Source organism: Anser brachyrhynchus (genome assembly GCF_964034855.1).
Source record: "Anser brachyrhynchus genome assembly, chromosome: 4".
Classification (NCBI taxonomy): Eukaryota; Metazoa; Chordata; class Aves; order Anseriformes; family Anatidae; genus Anser; species Anser brachyrhynchus.
In genome coordinates this window covers 69,047,370-69,056,386 of record NC_137698.1, presented here as the reverse complement: position 1 = coordinate 69,056,386, position 9,017 = coordinate 69,047,370, and the positions used below count along the sequence as shown (strand labels likewise).

General features: G+C 37.6%; 1 long non-coding RNA gene across 2 annotated transcripts; it reads left to right on the top strand.

Moving 5' to 3' along the window:
- The first annotated feature begins 1,887 nt into the window (after window positions 1-1,887).
- Window positions 1,888-8,660, top strand: LOC308193887. Of its 2 annotated transcripts, none has more exons than XR_013950027.1 (4): window positions 1,888-2,053; window positions 3,804-4,018; window positions 4,799-5,003; window positions 5,521-8,660. It is a non-coding gene; the product is annotated as an uncharacterized lncRNA (long non-coding RNA). The 2 variants fall into 2 exon arrangements; XR_013950028.1 differs by having other exon boundaries at window positions 1,889-2,053; window positions 4,799-5,012.
- The last annotated feature ends 357 nt before the right edge of the window (window positions 8,661-9,017 follow it).

The following is a 9,017-nucleotide window of genomic DNA, read 5'->3' as shown; positions in this document are numbered from 1 at the left end:
TTGATTTGTTTTTAATAGTTTAGAAACCTTGTTTTAGTTTCCAGTTTACACTTATTCATGACTGATTTAGGCTCATCTTTTCCTTCCATCATCATTATCCTTAAGCTTAAATAACTTTCTCCCTTACCTGTTCTTTACTTCACTGATATATTCATAAACAGGGAATACTTTACCTCTCACAGCCAGTTTTGCAAGGCTAAACAAACCCTGCTGATTTATTTATTTTTTTGTTTGTTTCTTTGCATAGTGCTTATTTCAGTTCATCTTTCTTCAGCATCAGTGGCTAGGATTACATATAGTATAGCAAATGAAATTTTACCAGTGCCTTGTACAAAGGCATTAATAACTCCCTGTCTCTATGGAAAATGCTTTGCTTGATATATTTTAGATTTTCAGTTGCCTTTTTCATGTCTGCATCACATTGATAGCTTACAGTCATTGCATGATTGACTGATACACCTACCTCTTTCTCATTCATTGTTGCTTACAGCCAGGAAGCCTGTAGTTTATAGCAAAGAAACCATTTGTTTCTCTTCCCTATGTGCATGACCATGACCTTTTTAATATTACTCTCATTTTCAAGGTCATACAGTTCTTCTGTACATTAGTCCACTTCTTCACTGTGTTGATTATACTTTCCATCTTGTGTCGTTTGCAAAATCTGTTTTCATATTTGCAAACGTGTTCTCTTGTGTTGTCTTTTCATGCAAAGAACATTTTTTTCCTGTAAATAATTTTTAAGCAAGCAAGTTCTATGCTTCTGAGTAAAGAAATACCTGGAAGAACTGAACTATTCTGAAATATCAAAATTGGGCACGACTTTTTGTGTTCTAGATTTGCTTATAAAGACATGATTCCACAGTTCTGCTATGCAGATATTAAAAAATCATTTTTCAAATTTTTGCAATTCATCACAAAGAGTGCCATGGAGAGGTATGGGAAAGATGACTTCAACAGATGCCTATTGTTAATTAGAGCTTTATGCTTATAATAAAGAATCTTATTACTTTTAAGATTATTTAAATCTCTGTTGTGAATTACAACATCAGACTGTCAAAGACAATCAGCCTGAACTATTTCCGTTCTCGCTGATGGGGAAAAAAACAACAACAAAAAAACCCCACACCTTTAAATCAAATTAACATACTTAATTATTTCTAATGAGAATTAGGTACTAGTTAATTCCATGCTAGATAATTGATTATTTTACTTGCTTGACTAGAGTTTGTAGGGAGTAACCCTGTAATGCCATTGTTAGTACTTCATGTAGCTCAGTGCTGTATTTTATCTTAGTGCTTTTTGATAATATTGTTTTTAGCTATGTGATAAAATATTTTCCTATAATTTACATTAAAATATATAGTGAAAAAAAATAAAAGAGACTCTTGCTGCATATACACTGACAAGGTTCTAAGAAATATAAGTCATTTTAGATCACTTTTATGTTGAGGACAAAGTCTTCAGTAGGCATTCCTGACTGTCCTCAGAAAGTACTCAAGCTGGGTGAGATATCATCTTTTATTTTCTTTTTTAACTCATTTCTTAGGTTGCTTAACCTGCGGTCCTTTTCCCCCAGAGGAAAAAAGTTTTTTACCAAATGCCCTGTTGCACCCCATCAGAGCGGGAACTGGGTGCCCAGTAGATGTGCTTCAGCTGGGGAAAGAGCACCGAAAGAGTTGATGAGACTGCTCCAGCCTTCTGCATCTGGAGCTTGCTCATCACTACACCACCAGACTGCAGTGCTCTTGCAGACCTTTCAGGAAATTGGGTCTAACTCAGCTGTGTCAAATCCTTCACCATCTGTCACCCAGTCCTCACCATGATTGAATGCTGCCAGGCTGGAGCTTGCTCGTTTGTCTCCATTAGGTATGTATATCAAGTGGGTTTGCTCCTTCCTGTGAGGGTAGACGCTCTGTATGCTGTTGGATTTGAGTGGAAACTTTGCTTCTTGTGAGTGGGAATTGTTAATGATAAATGAGCTGGAGAGGAGAAGTTTGATGGAGATGGGAAGAGGTATAACTTATCTGAGGAAGGAATAAGATTCTCCTACAAGGTAATGAGAGGGAACAAGCCATGGGTGTAAAAATGAATGTGTTATCCCCCTTAAAGGAAAGGGGAATAGGCTGTGCAGGCTGACAGCACTGTGCTAGGAAAAGGTGTGCACAGAACCTTGTCTTTCTTCTCCCATCTCTTACATAATAGAAACGCTCCACATAAGGACCAATTCCTCTAAAAATCATTTTACTTTGTGCCCTAGTAACTGGCACTGAACCCTTTGAATCAAGGTCATCACTCCTTTAGCACAGACAGTTCTGTGTTCTCAGCAATTGCCATTACAGGAGTGAAATATTGGAGCTAATTTTTAATACTTTTATACTATTTTCCTTGATACAAAGAGCTTGTTTAACTACTAGGCTAATACTTTTATTTTTTTTAATAATAAAAAAAAAGGTATCTAAGTGAGAGAGTAAGATCATGAAAAAATACAACAATAAAAATAATGGTTAGGAAGAAGGTACCACATTACTTGAAATGCAAGTAGCTATCAAAATATCCCAAACAATAAATCTGACAAATATGTCAAAACACTTTCTTAATCTGGAGACAGCACCTTCTGCTCCAGAACTTCTTCCATAGTTACACTGATTCTGTTTAACTTCTTGCTGTTGTGATTTTAATAATAGCCTCCTCTCTCATAGAGGTAATTATACACAATAAAGTGAGCAAACGCAACAACATATTTCTCTACTTTGTGGGTGAAATCACCGTGCTTCTAAAACAAGTTCGTGTTCAAACCTCATGTGCAAAACTGTCAGGTTCCCAGGGTAACAATTTTGATGGGCATGAAGCTGTGTTATAAAACTGGCAGCAGTATTGTGGTCATTGTGGCTTCCTTGTCAATGTCTACAGTATAAGTGGCAAGACACATACTTTGTCAAGGGTTATAGAGTATTTACCAGTAGGAGAAAAATACTTGGGTTCTGGTATCACAGGGTGTATTCTCTAATCAGTGAAGTCCTGTTCCTTTCTCTTCTTGGTCTCTGCTGAGTACAAGTCCTGTTTTTTTTTTTTTTTGTATCTCGTCCTGGTCTTTACTCTTCAGTTTTCTTGTCTCAGTCTTTTCTCCAGTCACTCTGTTTCCCACAACATGGGAAGTCTATCTAAAAACTGGACTTCTTTCCTACTCTTACCTCATACCCCAAAAAGGCAGTCACTATTGCAGCTATCAGAATTTCTTGATCTTTCTAGGCTCACTAGATATATATGGAAAACCAAATCAGACCATTTAGTTGTCTCTTGTGTCTTAAAATTTGCATGAATCTCATTCTTGTCATTGACTGTTGTCAATAAAATTTCACGCTTGATTAATAATTGCTTGTTTCACAAGGGATAACAGCAGAACTCCATTGCTCTGATGTGAAAGAAGGCACTGCCTGCAAAGCATAATTTGGTCATGTAGAAATGCAAAACATTTTTGGCATGCCCACATGGATGAGATTTGGATGACATTTAAGAGTCTCCACTGCTGAGATTAATTGGCCAATATTCCTGGAAGGTCATCATTGGCACCTCACTTTTCAGTCCAGCATGCTCACATGAGATAAAGTGGGGCAACCCATATTGCAGCATGCAAATATGCCTTTCAATTCCACCTTGAATTAGCTGGTTTTGCATAGTGCAATGAACTTTGCAAGAGGGACCTGAGCTCTTGTGTATGTTTAATAGTGTTCTAATATCTGTCAGTTGCTTAATTTCCGGAGGGCACACCCCTTCACTTCAGGAGCACTCTCTCTGTCTCTCAGGCTTGTAATCATCATTCTGAACGCTGTACTCCAAACCAAAGCACTTTGCTGTCTCACTCTGACATCAAATGAGAGCGATTGCTCTCCTGCTGAAGTGAAAGCATTGCTAAGCAGCACCAGGGCAGCAGTTACAAAAGTAAAGGCAGAGATTTCCCTGCTGGTGCTGTGAGAAGGTGGCGATGGGTCCTTAAGGAACCAGGCTCGACCCTGCGCAGGTGAGACAGACGTTTGTCGTTCTGTATTTGTTGAAAACTTCCTGGAAGATTTACATTTTATCTAGTTATGCACTCAGTCCTTTTCTGACCTGAGTTGCCCTGAGTTTGCATTTCCTTAACTTCTGGCACCTGTAGGTGAGGTGGTGGGGACTTGGCTGTGTTTCTGTTGGGGATGTCTGTTGTGGCAGTGGGACAGACATCTGGTAGGCTGGGCGAGAGGCTGTCAAAAGAGCTGAGGACCAGCTAATGTCTTGTACCTGGCCAACCCTAACTAAAGTTTTAAAGGAAATGAACTGAAAAAAAAAAATTAAACACTATGGAAAAAGGACTAATAAGTATATGGCTACTTTAAGGTCATACAAATTTTCAACTGACATGCAAACTCAGTGGGGTGCAGATGAGCCATACAAGGTGTGATGACAGAGGCAAACATTCCTCCCTGTCTGGTCAGCAAAGATTCATCAGGGTCTTCGTTAGGGTGGGAAGTCTGGAAAATGCATAGACTCCTCGCTCCTCCTGTCTCCTAGCTGTCTCCTCAGTCCTAGCTGTCTGTTTTGTTTATCAGACAGCAAGTAATGGCTTTTCACTCCAAGGTTGCATTCATTTTTCTTGTAGGATCTCTTTGCATGTAGAAAAAGATGCTCTATGCTCTTCATGCCCCAAATGTGACAAAGTGATGGAGGTTTACAACAGGGTTTAGGTTAGAAAATAGGCTAAAAAAAGTAATGTAAATAATTTCTGCAGACTGTCAGATTGTGAATCTTTTTTTTTTTTTTTTAGGGGTGTTTGGATACATATCTGCCTGAACCTGAAGCCAGAACACTATCCAGCCTCAGATGCAGCTCAGAATTTAGGTGATGCTTCGGTGCTCATGACACACAGCTCTGCTGAGCCTGGCAGCCTCAGGTGAAGGTGCTTCACCACATACCAGAGGGGATTTAGCTTGGTCTCATGGATCCAGCTGGAGAAGGATCTGATATGTCTGGTAATGGAGGTCTGTCTATGTTCTGACATTGATAACTGTTATATCCCTGTCTAATCCCAAGAGTTTCTAATTCCATTTATTTATGTTTTTTCCCCTCCCAGTTTGGGGTGAGGGGAGGGGAGTGAAGGAGGAGATGACAAACCTAGCAGTTCTGTATATAAATGGGAATCAGTTATGTCCTGCTATTTAAAAATAGCATACAATGGTGAGACCAGATTTGAAATCTGTAATTTTCCTGGGTGTGTAAACAAATAAACGTATCCATGGTGCATAGCTTTTATTATGAAGCTGACATTTCAGCCATCAAAAAGTAATAAAGTGTTGTGAAAGCAAAAGTATACGCCATGTCACATCTAACCAATTCACACACTATAAGAGCTCTGCTAGATACATCATTTATGTACTCCATTTAAATGCATGTTAGTATACTTATGAGCATTTAGGCCTAAATGCTTGAACGAAACAAGATCCAGTGGTTCTCAACCCTCAAGTCTTTTTTTGTTTGTTTGTTTCTAAGTGGATCGTGAACAGCAGAAAATTAACTACATGCAGGAGGTATCGAGTTTGAGAAAAGAGTGCAGCATTCACAGGAAGGTTATCTTCATACCAGCTCTTTCACTAGGAAGGTCAGAGGAAGAAGACTGCTTGTTCAAGCTAATCAGGAAATGTTCTAATCATCAAGAGGAATATCTGAAATGTAAAGTGCACAGCATACTTCATGTGATAGCAAACTGCAGCATATGGATTGCATTTAATCAGAAGCAGTATTCATCTGCTAGACTCAATGCCTGATGGCCATAATAGGTGCATCTTAATTTATGTATGGAAAGGGCAAATAAGAGTTGAATTTCTTTTCCAAAAAGAGAAAAACAGTGCTGCCTCATATTAAGTGTTGACACTTGTATAATGTAGACCTCTTAGAGACAATTTCCTACAGTGATGCTTCTCAGTGAAGTGCTCTGAAATCTAAGTAGCTTTTTGAGGGAGACAATGCTCTACAAAAACTTATGTCAGAAGAGGTGATTAATGTGCTAAACAGAATTACAAGTTGGGTGTAGACGATAGAAGAAAATTGAAGGAAGAATTTCAGACAGCAGTTTAGCCCAGCCCATTATTTGAAGCAGAATATGTGTGGGCAAAGGTCTCATTTCAGCCAAGAACTTATTGCATAATACTGGGCAACTCCCTGGATGCCACCTGAGAAATCTAAATATCCTAGGCTTTCCATATGGTAAATGAAGAGTGTATGACACTGCCAAAGGACAGTACATCTTGGCTATCTCCGTAGATGTTCTATGGGGCTATGGATGTTGGATTTAAAACGCTGCTGTTCTTAACATGCAACAGGATGGGGTGATCTCTGGATGGGCTGACCTCTGTCAGTTTGCTGTCTACCAATGCAGGTATATTACTTTTGCATTTTTATTCTCTGGCTCATTTCTTTAACTCATTAGCTCTCTCGTGTTAGAACTTTTACGTTGTGCCTCTTCCACTGGTAAAGCAGTAGGATGGTGAAATGCACGGAAGCTGCAGGCACTACATTAATGTAAATAACTGTACACTATAAATAAACACTTAAATACTAGCTAAAAGACAAAAATCCTAGCTTTTTGCTAGTCACAGGCATATTTTTACCACCATCTGTTGAGTATCATATTATCTGGAAATATAACGATCCTGTTCAGTGCAACCTTGTCAGTTAAACTGAAATAAAGAAGCAAGAACTCTTGCAACTCTAAGCAGCTTTTTCTATCAATTAGTTAACTCTCAGCAGTGGGCAAATCATATCTGCTAAGGAGATATTAATAGCAGCGATCAGAGAGAGAGATCACAAATGTCAAAATTTCCAGCTGAAGACATAATTACACTAAAAAGCTTTTTATGTAACTTTTTGCTGCATCTGCTGGAATTTATGAATCACAAAAGAGAAACGAATCATCTCAAGAAAAAAGTGAAAATGCATAGGTCTTCTTAAATTTCATGCAAACGGAAAATTTGTTATGGTTGGCCTAAATATAGATTTTATTTTTTATTAAGTAGTTTCTAAAATTGGTGGAGGTAAAGTAAAAGACCACATTTGCAGTTTTCAGGGGACATAGAGAATCTGAGAAAGAAGTGGTGAACAACTATTGGCTTGCCTATACGTTGCCATGGAAATGAGATCACCTTCCTTCAAAATGGATGGTGTTGAATATTCAATATTTATACAATATCTTTGATATTACAAGTAATAAACTCAAGATCAGAAGAGACCTTCACATCACCTTATCTGGACGCTGAGATTCTCCTAATAAACACCTTATTCCATCATTAACTCATGTTAATATACTGAGGTACATCCTCCAGAAAGTCATCTTTTCTTGATCTGAAGGCAGAATGTGAATTTACTATTACAAATTCTTGCCTAATATCTCATCTGAATTTGGGACTGGCTTCAGTTTAACCAATGGCTCGTTTTGTTCTCCTAGATTAAATATCCTCCAGTACTTGTCAAAGTTTCCTGTACTTTCTTATAGTTCTTATAGCCAAGGAACCTGCCAAACTTCTCTTTCATAAACCACATATTTTGCAGCAAGGTGTTTATTTGGCTTTTCTATTATTTCTATGGATTTATTGTGACATTGAAGAAAAGTAGGTTATCTGTAGGCATTAAGAAGATAGTCTTTTTCCTACCTTTTTTTTTCTTTTTGTTTGTGCAAGGTGGGAAGGAAAAGACCCTATATTACCAGTCTTGTTGCATGTTCTGTTTTGCTACAAAAAAAGCAGTTACTGATTATAAAGCAAATACAATAAGAAACACTGATGTGGGATTTGGGGTTGTTTCAGGTGTTTATGTTTTCAGAGGATCTCTAATTATGATTTTCCTCTGAAGAAGCTTGTTGAGACCCCTTACTCCAGCTCCCAGCTCACCATCCAACACCCTGCTCAGTGTTGTTGTATTTCTCTTATTTCACCCAGTGCGACTTTTAGAAATGAAGGGATGGTAACTCTGACAGTCCCCTATAGAGGTGCACTGTGGCACAGCCATGGTGTTGTTGATATCTGGCTGATAGCTTGAAGTATAAGGATTTGTGGCTGAAAATGAAGCTATATCAAGTGAATAAGTTTGTGTGAAGTGTAACTCAAGTCCCTCTAAAAGGTTCTGTAATCTGGATTACAACTCTGTGTCTGCTCTTGTAGCTTTAGACACTTAGTATTATGGCAAGTATTGTTATTAGACCCAAGTGTGTAATATATCTAAAGTTAATATAGCAAGTGTGTGTATTGCTGGAAGATTGAACCACATTAAAATATTTCACAAATCCAAGGATTTCAATATTTTTAAGCAAAATGACTACAGGGTTGTAGTTTTATCTCTTTTTGGAAAACAAGAACCTTTATAAAATGTTTGACGCTAATAACATTTTTTCAGCTTTATAATATGACAAAAATGTGAAGAGAAAATTATCTGTGGTCCGCCTCTCTTTTTTTCTTTTTTTTTTAATTTCCATCCAAACAAAAGTGCATTGTTCATAGAATTTTCAGTATTGCTTTCAGTTCTGTTGAATTTAATACCATAGCATCATTTTTCCTCATCAGATCATAGAGACCCAACTGGACTGGACTGCAGCCAACATTGCCTTGATTTTTTTTAATGTGATTTATATGCCTCAAAATCCAATCATCCGTTTTAACTGAACTGAAATTACCTAAATTAATCAGAAAAACAAATACAAAAAAGAAAAAAAATAAGAAAATGATCAAGTTAACACAGAAAAAAAAAGGTTTGAAAATTTTATTTACCATTTTCATTCATTCTGTTCAATGGCTGCTTAAATGGCATCTAAGAAAGCTCTACATTACATAGGTTATGTCCCGGTTCTATCACACATGCCTGCTCTCTACATAACAAGGATAGCTGGAAAATTACCAATGGGATTCTTTGGAAGACTGTCCATCTAGTCATCTCCCTGAGCATGGGGAGATGTTAGCAGTATCTTTTTTTTTTTTTTTTTTCAAGGAAAGCTGAAGATT